Here is a 15,476-nt window from a genome sequence, read left to right as displayed (position 1 = left end):
AGACTGCTGCCATCTCCCCAACCCAGTAAAATACATGAGTTTTTGAGGAGGGGCTAAAAAGAGCAGCTGAAGAGAACAGCCTAAAAAGAGTTAGCAGCTGCTGGATGAAAGTTGCTCATGCAGGACTGCTGCAAAATGTAGGAGATTTTTGTCTGTGGGTGTGATGGGGATGCTTGTGTGAGGGGGAGCGCACCACTGCGCTGAAGATGTGCCCAGGAAAGAGGTACAAAAGGCTTAAGGCAAACCCCTTGTTGTGCTTGTGAGGTAAAGGGGCTCTCCTGTGTTAATTTATCCCTGAAGGATGTAGGCTTGATTTTGGATCTCCAGCAAAAGCCTTCAGAAAAGAAGCTTTTGGAAGATGACTGCAACTCTGAGGACAGGCACTGCTGAGAGAAAGAGCTAAAAATTAAGATAGTTTATCCCAAAGAACTAAGTAAATGGCCAGGGAAGGACTGACAAAAATACAAAATGTCTGTATATTCATGTATTGACTGTGAAAAATATGCTGTGATAAATAGTTTTGTGAGACTAAAATAAAAGGTATGGGCTGCTCTGCTCCTCTGCCATAGGCTTTGAGCATCCCATTGGATCCTCTGAGTTTACATTTTGATTCTCAAGGAAATGCAGTTTCTGGCTAATTGGATGAACCATTATTACCAGTGACAGAAAGTAGGAAACTCCCTGCTCTATTGCAGAAAGAAATTACTACAAAGGGATTTATGCTGTATGGGTTTGCCAAAATGTTCAAATCCTTTACAAAAACAGCCCTTTTTATTTTTTCTACTACAAGGGGTTTATTTTGTTTGTGAACACCAAACTTGGCTTGCAATGAAGGAAAGAGAACGAGCCTATGAGAGAGATGTTTTTAGCTGGCAATGCTGAAGTCATTTCCCATGCTGCAATTTGGAAGGCCGAGTATAGTCTGAGAGTTTCATTACTGTGCTAGTACAATTAATCAGAACACTATTCCCAGATATTCTTGCAGTTCTGATTAAATCTGTGTCCTCTTCAATAATTAAATTAGGATGATACAAGACATCCCACAGTGTACGATACTATTACTGAAATTCATCTCATAAATGGTGTTCTTAGCCAAAGAAAGTCTTTGTGAAAGTCTTTCTCCTTTGTAGGTTGACTCTGATTCCTAATGTGTTTGTATTTGTATTTTGTATTGCTTCAGTCAGTTTCATTCAATCTCAAAAAACAATCTATCCATTTAAACATAGAAGGCTATCATGTGCAAGTGCATTTTGTGAACTTATTATGCTGAGAGACAGTCACCCAGATTGGAGTTTAGGCGTGTTGATGGGAAGTGACACTATTGTGGATGGTATTTCTCTTTCAGGAATAAAAGGTAGGCTTTGTTCACAATGTCAGTTAAGGCAGCACTAAATTCACTCACTCAACTTTCTGTACCTGATGTCAACTCAGGCATGAGTACACATTTCTGACAGTTCTATTAATAGAGGACCTAACTGCAGCATTGAAGACTGAAAGGTTACATGAAACAACTCTATTTCTATTACATTCTATTAATCAAAATCATCCTGAATTGTTCACCATTAGGTCACTCGCTGGCAGTCATCTTACTTAAGAAGGGAAGTTTTCTACAGGCTCCTATGGCTTGTGTATGATTTTCTTTGTAAGGAACACAGGAGGCTGTGGGTTGGGAAAGAAAGGATATGGTTTAAGCTGGCACAGATGACCTGGATTCCTTTACTCTGGCAGCAGATTCAACCCTAGTTTATAAAAGTAATATGTGTTTCATTATAGGAAGCATTGGCAACTTAAAGTACTCTAACCTTGCTCTGTCGAATCACCTTGGATGCAGCTGCAAAATGTAGAACATGGCTACTGCTGGTGAGGGCAGGTATGTGACCGACACGTAAACTAGTTTGGTGTTTCCTTACAGCAATAAAGACTCCACGGAATCCTGTCATGAAAATGAAGCCGTCATGCCACAGCAGAGTGGGAACTCTGTTGGCTCACAGTTTGTGTTGCCTGTCCTTAAATACAACAGGCCATCTGAAAAGAGCTAAAAGCCTTTTCCTGGCTAGATGAAGTGATCTTCCGTTAATATCTACTTTCTGTACTCTCTATGCACAAACACCTTATCCGGCTGTTTGCTGAGGCAACGTGCAGTACATTTTAGGAAAAGATCTCAAGATAGGAGACATTGTTTTCTTAAATTTGTTTTACTGTCTCTGGCACACAGCCTCTCTGCAACCGTCTCTCCCATCTCTGCATTAAATGGAAGGGCAATAAGAATTTAGATTACTTTCTCTTTTCTGAGACCATTTCTTGTATAATTACTGTTCAGATCTTACAGCCATTTGCTGTGGCCCTTACTGCATTAATCTTTTCCCTTGGCAAGGGTATATTATCATAATCGTTCATCTTGTGGTTAGAATAGGAAATCCTGGAAGTTTTTCTGTCACCTTAAAAAGAATCAAGGTTTCACATTCAGCATCTTACTTTGCTTGAATATGATGTCTTTCGTTTGACTTTCTCCCCCAATTCCTCATTCACGACACAAATCACAGATTACACTCGTAGAGAGTTTCTGTTCAGTACAGAGTCTTCCAGCTGGATTCACACTGTTAGCAACATCTGCTCCCCTACTTCAGCTTCTTGGCAAAAATGAGAAGCTGATGGTAAGATAGACATAGCTCCCTGTAACATGTTCTGCAATGTTCATCTAATTTTACATGCTGGAGTCAGTGAAGAGACATTTTAAATGGTAGCAATGTGAGGTATCAGTTTTTAGGCTTAAAAAAAGTTCCTGTTAGGCAAACAGGGACCATTTATACGTACATTATAACATTTGCAGGCTTGAGTTTCTTGCAGTTTATATCTAGCAAACAAGTTGTTTTCTTAACAGTAAAGGCTAAGTTTTAAGAGCTTATATTCTGGATCCAAATTGTCACCAGGAAAAGTATCGGTTTGCTGAGCTGTGGCGTACCAGTCTACCCCCTTACACTTGTTTTTGCTGTGCATTCACTGACATATAAGTAGTTTGCTCTAAGGAGTCCCTCTTTGATTAAGCCTTGACTGAGTTTGCTGTAAGTAGTCAAAGCCAAATTACTTCTTCATATATTGTATGCAAAGGTAACAGTTGGCCAGTACCATGGATGTGTATCATAAAGGTAAATGCTCTGAAAATTCCTTGTTAAGAGAGAATTTGGGAAAAAGGAGACAGCAGTTCACTGTATTTGTCTTTGAATCATAACTCCCTGCTGGCTTGAATAAGAGCATAACAAGAACTAAAAGCTGTTTTCTTTCCAATTAGGTGTGACATATAAATAAAGTAGGGGACTGAACCTGGGCTGAACACATCAGTCTGGCCAGAAGTATTTTGCGTAAGTTCAAGGCTACTCCTACATAACGGGTTCAAAAGTTTAACTGTTACTCAAATGTTGTTGGGCTCGTGTTTCACTGGGAAGTGGTGGGGGTGTGCGTGAAGCAGGGGAGTTTCCTGGAAAAAATGGACCAGTGAATCAGTAGCATGGCAAACAGCGAGAAACCTGGTACGGGAATTGCTGCAGCTGCTACAATACATCTCTTCAGAACATACCTCCGTGCAGAGTATGATGAAAATGTTTATATTTACTTGTATTGTAGTGATGTTTAGCTTCTCCAACTAAGATCAGAGTCCCGCTGGGTTAACACTAATCCTTGATGATCTCCTGTAGAGGTAAGAATCTCCATTCTTCCATAAGAGTCCAAATAGTTAGGATGAACATGTGTGGCAGTCCATGGTGCTAAAATGTCTTGCCCAAGATACCAGAGCAAGCCTGTACTGGAGCCAGAAATAGGAGCTAGTCCTGACTTCCATTCCCTGATACATGAAACCACAATGGCTTTAATGTTCAAACCTCACCATGTGTCTGTCTGTCATTCCTTAATAAATCCAGCAGTATTCCACCTAGCTCACTGACCATAGATAAAGGTTTTGGTTGTGGCATGAAGTGTGGAAAATGATTGCTTGAGCCAGGGAGAAGGTATGTAGACGTAGACTTAAGTTGTTCACTGAAGGGTGACACCTAAACAAAGTGTTTTGACGTGACTTTTGGATAAGATTTCTGGTATGAATCAACCTTGACAGGAATGGTCATGGTAAAACAGTCTCTGGAACTGCAGGAAATCCTTACAGATTCTTATGGTGGTGTTGACTCAGACTTTTGGCAGGAAGGCGCTGTTTAAGACCTGGGTAAACCAGAATGACCTTGTTGTAAAGTTTATTTGTATAAGCTTAAACTATTAAACAGATAGCATTGTCAGCTGGGAAACTGAGAGTTTGCCTAGTCATTAATGTTAGGATCAGGGTAAAATGCCCACCTGAGAGGTGTTCGCTTTGCACAACATGGACATAATTTCTTCAGAATTGGATTTCTTCCTTCATTATTAGTTAGAAACAGTTGACTTAAAAATAAGACAGCGAACAAAAGCAGCAGAAATTAAAGTAATGATGAAAGACTGGCTTGAATGCCGAAATAGTTATGGGAAGGGTTAAACTAAAATGAAAATTGCAATTTTCTAACTCATATTTCTAAAGAACTGAGTGTGAGAAATTTTTGCTTTGCTACCTGCAAAGCCTGACCTAATTGACAATCAGTTTAATATACCTGATGGAAAGCAGTCATGAGATCTGCCACTGTGTCAGTTTTCAATCCTTGGAACAAATACAAGGATGTGAAATATGAGGCAGGTAGTAATTGATTTGCCTTTCCTGGAATGCTGGCATGTTACTGGAAGAAAATAAACATCAGTATTCTTACTTGAAGAAAACAAGGACATGTATTTGAGAATGGTTATTTATATGTAAAATTGATGCCAGAAGTTAAAATACTGTTTTTACTACTTCCTTTTTCTATTGTTGGCTTAAACCAGAGATTTAAATAATTGATTCATGATTTAAAATGGCAAGCAGGAAATCTTAATTTACATGATTTATTTTAATCTTATTTTGCATTTATAATTCTTAGTTCTTTTCTTAAATAAAAGCAGATTCCTTTTGCTTGGCAGGACGTTACTTTTTGTCAGTCAGAAGGACAGGAGTAGTCATTGATTTAAGATATGTCAACATATATCTATTCAAACTTTTGATTTTGTTTTTTTAAGTCATTAAGTACTATTTGAGATCTTTTGTTTATTAGATGCTGTGAGTTTATAACTGATTATTTCTGTTAAGTTACATTTAGATGGGATTCAGTTAAAATGCACAAAGGAATCGTTAATGAGAGATGAAAACTTGTTTTTAGCTCCCCCAACTTCCAAGATATTAATACTACCAGATCTTATCCTCCCACAAGTTAGAGCTAATCATCCTGCATCTTGATTTTGCGCATAGTTTGGAAAAGGGAAAAACAAGCTGGCTTCCTTTTTCAAATCCCGGTTTAGTTCTCATCTCTGAATGAACCAGTCATCAAAATGAACTTGTTGAATAAACTGAAATGAAGAATTCACTTCTTTCTGCACCTGCAGATGAAGCTAGTATTGTAAAAAGCTGGTTCAGCACTCAACATGCTATTTCTAGCCACTTACTCAGTAACACCCACCAATTCGGTGTTTTGACTTTCTCTGAAATTTCTGCAGCAAGCCTGGACTGCTTATATATTTTGTACTGAGTAATGCTAGATTTCACTGTAGTGTAGGCTGCCCTTATTTCACATTTTATTTTAAATAGGGCTGTTTTTAAAAGGACAGACATACTTGGTTTAAAATAGATTTACACTTTAAAAATTTTTCGTCTTTTAAACTGGTAAATTCTTTGCTTTTGCTCATATTTTGCAAAATGTATCATAGTTGATACCGCTTACCTCAAATTGTGGATGATAATTTTTCATTAGGAGGTATATAAAGTACTCAGCAACAAAGTTAATTTTTTCCTGGAATAGTCTAGGGCAGTAAACTTGCAGTTCTTTGAGATATACTCATATTTGTCCGTGACACGTTCTAGCGCCTTTGCTAGTACAAAATTAGTACAGTGTGCAAAAGGGAAGAAAATATGTATGCATGACGGGTAGGTATTGCATAGCAAATTGCCATAGAGATTAACGGAGCAATGGATATAATTGTAACCTGCACAAGGGCTGTACATGAGCATAAGAAACATGACCTATACTGGTATAGTTACAGTTATAAGGGCAAATCCCTTAATGTGAATGCAGTTATACAATTTATGAGGATTAGTCCCATATGGGAAGCAAAATAGGTTACGATAGTGTAACTACAGACATTGATGGGCTGTAGTGTTATCATATAATACAATATTTGCCTCTACTGGAAAATTATACTACCATAATTCTTGTAATATACACAGGTACTCTGGCATTGAATTTAATTTCAACAGAGGCCCAAGGAAGAACTGGGCTTCGAAGCAGACAAGGAAATACCAAGCAGGCCTGCTGCTGGAAACAGGTGAGTGGACAAAAGGGATTAATGCCTCTGACCTGTGGAGTCTGGTAACTTCTTGCTGCGATCTTGCTACAGTGCCGGATCTTTCTGATCTAAATGTCTTGCTGTGTATGACTGGTTTGTTTTTCTGTTAGGACTACACTATGAACTTCTCAGAGGACAAGAAAAGGGGGGAGGGGGAATGGAGGCAGTGAAAACACAGGTGGCTGGAGTTATATTTGGCTTTTTTGAACAGATTCATCACTTCGCTGATTTACACCATCTTTATTCTGTACTTTTAAATTATTTCTTAAGGAAGCATCTTAATGAACTAAGTCAGAAAACATTCTATTGACATAAGCCTTGTGAGGTAAAGAAAATCTTTTTTTTACAGTTTGGAAAATTGAGTGACTGCAGTTCTTCCATGACTTTGATGAAGCTAGTTAAACTCCTGCAACCGTTCTAGACTTTGAAACAAAGGTTCCTCTTAGCTTCATTTAACTTCGGGATTTACAATAATAAATTCTCGTTAACACTGTTTTTCAAGTAAATTTACCAGCTGAAGTTGATATTAACGCTCTTAATAAGAGGCGTAGCATTATGTATTACTTTCTGCTATGTGTTATTTTTAGCTTAAGACAACAGTGTTACATAACAAGGGAACACGATTATAAAGTAAGTATCGAGTATTAATGAAAAGCATCTGAAAAGTATGGAGTAGAGACTTTGCCGGTTGCTGGCTCATAAGAACAAAGAGATAATAGTTCTTTCACTGGTGCTGAACTTGTCTTAAGCAAAAGTAGCTACTAAAGCCATGAGAATAAAATTCTTTTATTAGCAGCCTGAGATTCTGTATTATTATGCTGTATCGAAAGTGTGTAAAGCGTGCAAATGCCAGCATGATTCCAGGCAAGAAAGAAAGGCCAGATTTTGTTCATGTACCTTTTAATTTTACGTGGAAGACCTTTTGAGACCATCTTCAGACCAGGTAAAATTACTGGTAGTATAAAGAGAGGATGGAAGGAGATTATTAATGGAATTAATAGATAGAAGTGTAAGATATGAGTATGTCTACTTTTTAGTTTAGTATTGCTAAGTAATTAATAAATATAAATTATTCATATTGTGGTTTTATTACTGTGGTTGCAAATTTTGTAAAGAATATTGTATGCAAAACAGAGCTTGAAGAACCAAGTGCTGAAGCCTGAAAACATCTTGTGCATTAATTAACAAAAATCAGATGTTAAGTAGAACTGTATAAGTGTTTCAAAGTTTTAATGTGTATTGTTTTCTTTCTCCCTGTTAAGGATCAATGGTATCATTTGCTTTAGAGCTAGGGACTGGAGGTCCCTTTGCTTTAGTAAAGGAAATTGGTAGCAGAGCAAGGAATTCTTCCCAACTCTTTGTCTCCCAGATTACCAATATAACTGATAGACTATCCTTCCCACACTTTACTTTTTTTTTCTCCATGTTCATGGATTTTTTTGGTTTTGTTTCATTAAACGCAGACGTTTGAGTGGCCAAGGTTTTTACAGACTTCTTTATCACTAGCTGATTAAAATCAAACTGAAGATGCCCAGGAAAAGAGTAACTCTGGCCATTTTCTGCATTTGTTCTCTTGTTGTTGGAGTGGAAGCTACCCTCTGCCTAAGGTGGGTACCTATCAGTGATAGTATAGATGTATTTTAATCCCAATTTGCTATCTAAATTGCTTCATAACTTGAAGAACTTTCAAATATTTGCACAATAACTGTCATAAACATCAGCATCCTGGGGTTAGTATAACTAAGAGCTTTGAAATTACAAAAGTTTTCTTTTGTTGCTGGCAGAATTTGTTTCCCAGTGCTAACAATTATGCATGGCTATGGGGAGTTCATGTACTCACCCTTACCAAAAGGGTGAATACAGCTTGCACTTTGCCTCACTGGAAGCATTGAGAGCGACAGTAAATTTGTTTGTGCAGGACACTTTTCTGGGAAGTAAAGACATTCTCAATACTAAATTAGACTATTCTTAATTTAAATCTATGTTTATTCAAGTTTTTAGTTAACCCTAACCTTAACATTCTTTGTAGTGATTAAAATACTGTGTTCACTTGCAGAATAGTCTTCTCTTTCAGTCTGGAGGTAGCGAGGCTAGGAAGAAAAAGGCGTCATAGAGAAAGGCCTCCATTTTTGTTCTGTCAATGCTTGTCTGTTTGTCATTACTCATAATAAATGGCTCCTTATCTGTTATGCTGTCTTCTTAATTAAGAGGGCTCTGGTGTATAAAAGTGAAGACTGCAGTGGTCAACTAATGGTTCTTCTGGGGATGAATATTTCACTGTGATAGAAAGGTCAAAACATAGGTTAAACAGACATTTAATTCCAGTTTTCTTCCCAAATCCATGCAGATTTCACAGCCCTTTTCTGCTATAATTGTGGTAGAAGCATCCAGAATCCTAAAATGCAAGAAATCCAGTTATCAGATACACTAATAAAAGTAAGCTTGAGCTAAAAAAATGGTAAAGGCAAAAGCAGTTAAATCGGTTAGCAAAATAGTGTCTTTGGTGCATAGTAACTATAATGCCTCACTTCTCTTGACCTCCACGAGCTATTCTGTGCTCGAATAAATCTCAGCTAGAAGGGGAAGCTCTGTTCCAGTGATGTGCAGCTTCCTCCTTTGTCTGATGTTAATGCAAAATGTTCTCACTTGCAAAGAAGGTTTTTTCTTTTCTTTTTTTTTCCAGAGAAGAGGGAGGGAAGAGTTAATAGAATTGGAGTGTGTTCATCTTTTGCTGCTCTGGTTATGTGATGGAACTGTGATTTCTTCTGCTATACCTTTTGAGGCAGAATTGTGTGGATACAACCGAGGAGAATGTTACCTGTGAAATGACTAATTTAGGTAAGCACCCCAAGAAATTTTTCGTAAAGTTGCAGCTTGTTTCCTAATTAAAAAGGTGTAGAAGAGTCTGAACTAGCCTCCCTGCCCAACCAAAAGCATGATCTGCATTCCAGGAAGTTTAAAGTTATATATAGCTTATTTGTCAGTAATAATGACAAAAGTGGATTTTATAGTTTAGAGTGTGTAAATTTTATTTGCTGCTTTCACAAGGCTAAGGTATACTTACACTGTGTTTTGTGCTATTACCCAGGTAATATGAAAGAAAGTATTTTAAAAGGGAACTCAGGCTGAGGATGAACTAAACAGTACTAAACGGTACTAGCGGTAACTAAAACCATAGTATTTGTTGAAACTCACAGAATGAGAATCTTCCAGGCAGATATTTTCCAATTAAGCGTATAGTGAAACAGGTGGTCCAGTTGGTTTTCTTGAAGTTTTTTGGTAACAGAAAACTGCTCATGAAGTGTACCGGACTCATAGAGACTGTTAGTCCAGATGGTTCAGTCCCTTGCTACCTATTTGTTCCACAAGATGCATGCAAAGGCAAGAGACATGCAAACTGAGTAATGGTTCATACTGCTAGTTCTGCCTGCAAAGGTTTGAAGAAAAACTGTTGGCAATCTAGTCTTGATTATTCAGCTGCTAAATTTTATTCTAAAATACTAAATATTTCATAACAGCATTTTAAGTCATTAGCAGTTGCTACCTGAATGTCAATCATGACTAAATGTGGCCACAAGCAATACACTGAGATAGAGCAGATTCAACAAACTGCAGGTGCAGAATTTCTCAAACTTCCGTCGTAAGGAGAGCACTCAGGTTCCCTCCCTTTTGGCTCGTACAGGCTGTATAATCCAAGGTGATAATAATTTGGCAAATGTGCATCAGTCCAGAGGACTGAAATGCAAGAAAAATACACACGTTGGTAGATGAGTCATCCCTGGAGTTTTGCAACATGGTCTTTTACGAGAACAGGATAGGCTATTGATTCTATAATATATCTGAAACTGAAAATCATGCTGAATTTTACACATGATTACGTTACTGAAGTAGCCTGCTCTTGTGTCGGGTTGGTCACTGGTTTAAACTGTAGGTCAAACTGCCGTCCCCCCAGACATGCAACCCAGATACTAATGTCTAAGTCCAAGTTTGTCTTTACGTTTTATCATTGCAGACTGGGTTCAAAGCCAAAAGTGATTTATTGTGCAGCCTTGGTTCAAACAGAGACCACAGTGACAAACCTTAAAAAACCCACAGCCTCTTACCTAAATCTCTGTCACTCTGCAGCTCTTTTGTAGTCATTATCATTGTCTTTGAATCTCCTTGGAGTGGAATATTTCAGGTAGGTCCAGACATGCATTTATTAAGCTGTCTGTCTACCAGAATTATGTTAGATTTCATTTTTCTGATCTTGTCAGGCACTAAAATTACTGAGTCTTGCAGCAATCCATATTTCAATTATTTGCAGAATCTCATGATTTATGAATTTACTTCCATCACAATAGGTTTAAAATACGTACACCTCAAAATGCAGACCATTCCCATATACGCTTGCAAATACACACAAGCATGTCTTCTTTTGGCTACTTTATGTCCTCTGTCAGGTGATGCATGAGAGAGGTAAGATACCAAAAGCAGCTTATTTCTTCCTAAAATCAGTATTGGTAGGTCTAGTCAACAATTAATATGATTTCCATATTCAATTCTTTCATAGACTTTGTTGCTTTTTGCTATTCAGTGGGTTAATAAGCTTCTTTTCGTTATATGTATAGAAATGGTTTGGAGTTAATCAGGATAATAAAATTTTTTCCATTTATATCTTGCTCACATCTTGGTTCACTATTAATGCCCCTTCTGATGTAGCTTTCTGGGAAAACTCTGGCAAAACCTCCAAAGCTGTTCATGGGTGTGGCAGCATCTACCATTAAAGGATATTTGGATAAATAAATACATTCAAAGGCATTTTATAGTAAATACTTGGAAATCCTTTCACGGAAAACTGGAAGCTCTCACATCAGTTGTTTGTAAAGAGTCCTGTCTGGACTGCAGGCGTGGCACGTTTGCTGGCAGTGTCTCACCTGGGTTGAGTTAAACTGACAGGAATACACCAGCGGCTGTTAACACATGCTGCTTCCGCGAGTCTTAGTTGGTTAACATAGCCCTGCCTTTGAGCGCACAAGGTATCTCTTCATTAGCTGCCTCCTACCCACACCGCTGGCTTGTTTTTTGCTAATAAGAATGGCAGCACAGGGTAGGGTTGTGGCCAAGAAAGGGTAGTTCCTCAGTCTCTCGCGGGAGCACATAGCACAGAGTGAAGACCCAACAGGACTGCTGCCCAGATGCTGAGTGGGTGCCGGGACAGACAGGATGCTCTAGATGAGTAATAGCCAAGGAGAACTTATTTGAATGCTCTAGTTGAAACAAGCCAGCTTCCTAAGTGCATGAAACTGCCATGGCTTGGCCTGCTGAGTATCAGCCAACCAGTTCAAGCTATCACCAAATGTGTGTGTTCATCTGGGGAGTCTCAGTTGCATTTGTCAGGTTCAGCCGTCAGGTTCAGCCGTCAAAACAACTTTTGGTACCACAGCCAGATTCAGAGTGGTGTAAGAAAATATGTTGCTGTGTGTGTGGACTTGTGCCAAATGCCTATAATAAACAGGTTCTGACTTGCCGCTACCATAGAAGGATTTAACTGCTGGTGACTTCTTGCATGACACAGCTATGAGATCTCATGCTTAAACGAACCAGCAAGAGAACATAGCTGGTGAAGGGAGTATGATAGAGATAAAAAGCTACTTTTTATATTGCATTAGCACCTGGCACCCCTAGTGTAAGCTATGTAGGCAAACACTGCACTTTGTTCCAAGACAGTCAGTCCATATCCTGACTGACAGAAATGAACAAATAAGGAAAAAAAAATATTTGGCTATAAAGAAATGAGCTGTAATCTTGCCTAACAAAAGTTGACTTGTATTGTGTAGTGGCATTCTGTAGCCCACACAGCAAAAGTGGTTCGTCACAAAGTTTTGCAGGAATTTTTTGGCATGGCATTGTCTGCATGAACATGAAAATCATAATCAGAGAAAAGGACAAATAGGCAGTGAAAGGCAGGATAGCTATCAAGGAATGATGTCTACAAAAGCTGACAGAGTAAGGCTAAGTCACGGAGGGCGTTTTAGAAGCGACTGCAGACTTGTACCCAGCAGTGAAAAGTGGAGTGGATGGAAGGATATGGCTTGTGACACTGAGTTAAAGGAGAAGGGGGACGATGCAGAGGACGGGTGATGTCTGGTACCAGTAATGGTGGCAGAGTTGCGGTATATTCTGCATTGAGGTCCCAGATGACAACCTGGCTCACAAGTTTGGTGCAGCAGACAGAAAAATGGCCAGCTAGTATAGCATCAAAAAGCATAAAGTGGAAGCGATGTCTGGAAGCTTTAATGAAGGGCAAAAGGGGAATCAAGAGTTTAAGAAGAGTTTAGAGCTGGTGGTTTGGTGTTTGTGAGGGACATTTTCTGTTTAAACTGACTCTATCTTTGGAAAATGTGAAATTTGGAAATTCCATTTTAGGAAAGCAGAACTGAGTTCTTGCCATAATAGTATTAGTTAAAAATCTGCTTTTAACTGTCTATAAACATCAAGTCTAGCAGTAGATGTCAGGAGTTGAGAGCAGTATAGGATGTGCCCCAGAAACTCAAAGGACATTTGGATCAAGAGACATTTAAGCTATCCAGAGTGAGAGTTAAATCCTGACGAGCTGCCCTATGGGGCCTTCCTTACAAGGTTTGAGATGTGGCTGGGCATCACATATGGCAAATATTCCTACTAAAGGATACAGAGGCCAGATCCACTGCTGCCTTGCTTCTGAAGAGAACAAAGATGAAAAAAAATAGCACAACTTGGACTGTCTCATTTTCTGTTGCTGATGATCCTCTCTGCTGCAAGCAGCTAAGATTCATCAGTCTGAGTCTCCAACACCCTGTTTAGGCTCTACCTCTGCCTGCTGCTGTTGGGTTTTCTTTTTTATTTTTTATTTTTTTTTAAAGTAAATAAATGGTTTGCCGTAGGAAGCGTTTGGTTGAAGGGTTGTCGCACTGCTCAGCAACAGGAGCCGTGCGCGGCGGGGGGCGCGCGAGGCTCTGCCCGGTGCCGGTGTTTGAGCGCCACCCAGCGGCGCGGCGCGGCGCTGCAGCGGCTGCCGGGGGCGGCAGGGGAGCAGCCTCTGCCGCCGCTTCCTCTGAACGCTTGCTTTTGGGCTGAAGTAAAGCAGAGCTGACGTTCGCCTTGCCCACCTTTAAAGCCAACTGTAATTCTTCAAAGCAATTTTAATATTTTTTGCAGATCTTTTATCCACGGTTGTGGATGTAGATGAAGTTTTTAATCTCTACAAAACTGCGCTGATTCTTTATTGCTCCCAAGTATAGTCAACTCTTGACTTCCTGGGTTTAATAAAGCAGTGGGATGCATAGATAATATGACATTTACTCAGTGAAGGTTCTATAGTCTATAGTAGAGAAAAAGGTAGTAGTGATAATGTTGAATAGAGAGCAAAAATTGCTTCCTGATAGTAACTTGACACACTCTGAAATGTTTTCAGACGCAAGCTGACTTATGTGGAGCTCCCTTGAGCAGGAGTGGGGAGAGACGCCCATAATCTATATCTAAATCCTCCCTTAGAAAGTTGAGAGCGAAGATGTTACCAAAAAAAAGACCCCTCTTGAAATAAAATTAATATAGACTTACCCATGATTAAATTCAACATGCCTTCTGGTTCATGAAGAAGTAGATCTTCATGAAATGAAGACAGAATGAAATACTACAGTGTTGAGCACACAGAAATAAAGGAGTCCAGATTTTACAACATGGCCAAGAATACTAGGTGCTATTTTGTTTTTCAGTTTAGTCTGAAGTGTGAAACATACAGTTCTTAAAAAAAAAATCATAGACTCTTGCCTTCATGCATAGGTCATAAACTGTAATCAGTACACATTCCAGTTAGCTGCCTCACTCTTACAGTTTACTGTTAATTTTCACTTTAAACTTTCTTAACAGGGTGCAAAAAATAAATTACCTTCTGAAGGTGGTAATCCACAAAATGGCTCAGAAGACATGTGACTATTTATGTGTCTAAAAAATAATTAATATAATAGGAAAAACTGATGCTGGAAGAATTAAGTAAGAATACTTTTTCAAATCTCAGTGGCCAGAAGAAACATAGGGAATAAAGGTATCTACACACCCTGAAAGAACAAGAACGTCTTCCTGTGTCCTCCTTTCTTCCCCTTTCAAACCCCTTTTTGGGGGAGAAAGGGGAAGAAATCCCGTTGTACAATTCAGAACTGTGGAATGTGCACAGTTCCAGCAGGGGTGAAGAAGAGTGTTTTTGTTTCCATCTTCCTTTCTCTGCTTACTGTAGCATTCTGAGTTTGTTTGTTTGTTTGTTTGTTCGGTATTCCCTCCCAAAAAACCAAACAAAACCAGCAAGTAGTCTGGAGTATGAGTCTTCTGCTTAAATTGCTGATTTGACCTAAAAACTCAGGACCTTACTGGAATGGATTTTGTTCTGAGGGTAGATCTGGCCTGTGCAAAGCAAATGGACGGTAACAGGGAGAAGTGACTGGTCAGGTGGCAGGGACAAGGCTAGGCAGCCCTATTTTAAAGGCTGGTAGCGGGGGGGGGGTGTGTGTGGCAGGAATAAAGATCTGAGGTGCAGAGAAAGCAAACGACTTGTCCAGAGTTGCACAGGAAGTCTGTGGTAAAGGAAGGCTTAAGTCAAAGTTAGGTATCTGGTCTAGCAAACGAGCTTCTCTTTTTTTCTTTCCCTCTCTTCTCTAGAAAGGCTATTTTTAGCTCTGGTAACTCACTGAGACCTTAGCAAAGATTATTATTAATTTTGCATATACAATTTCTGTGAGATCATTGCGAAGTTGTGTACTTTTATTTCTTGGGTTATTTTGCTTTTGTTTACATTTACTTTTCCCTGTCTTCAAGGTATAGCACTTCAGCACTTTTGCTTTTGCAAAAACACAGGACTGCAGCTTCTTTCTTTGTGAAGTTCTTCCTACTGCAAGGAGCATTTAATTTCAGTTTTTAGTGGCTGGGCTTCATGACCGGAAATGACTGTAGTGATTGAAGTTCCTCATAGCCCGAACACAAAATTGACTTGTAGCTTGGTGCACTAAGGAAACACTTCATAA

Source organism: Gymnogyps californianus, chromosome 20 (assembly GCF_018139145.2).
Source record: "Gymnogyps californianus isolate 813 chromosome 20, ASM1813914v2, whole genome shotgun sequence".
Taxonomy (NCBI): Eukaryota; Metazoa; Chordata; class Aves; order Accipitriformes; family Cathartidae; genus Gymnogyps; species Gymnogyps californianus.
This window is presented reverse-complemented; position numbering follows the sequence as displayed.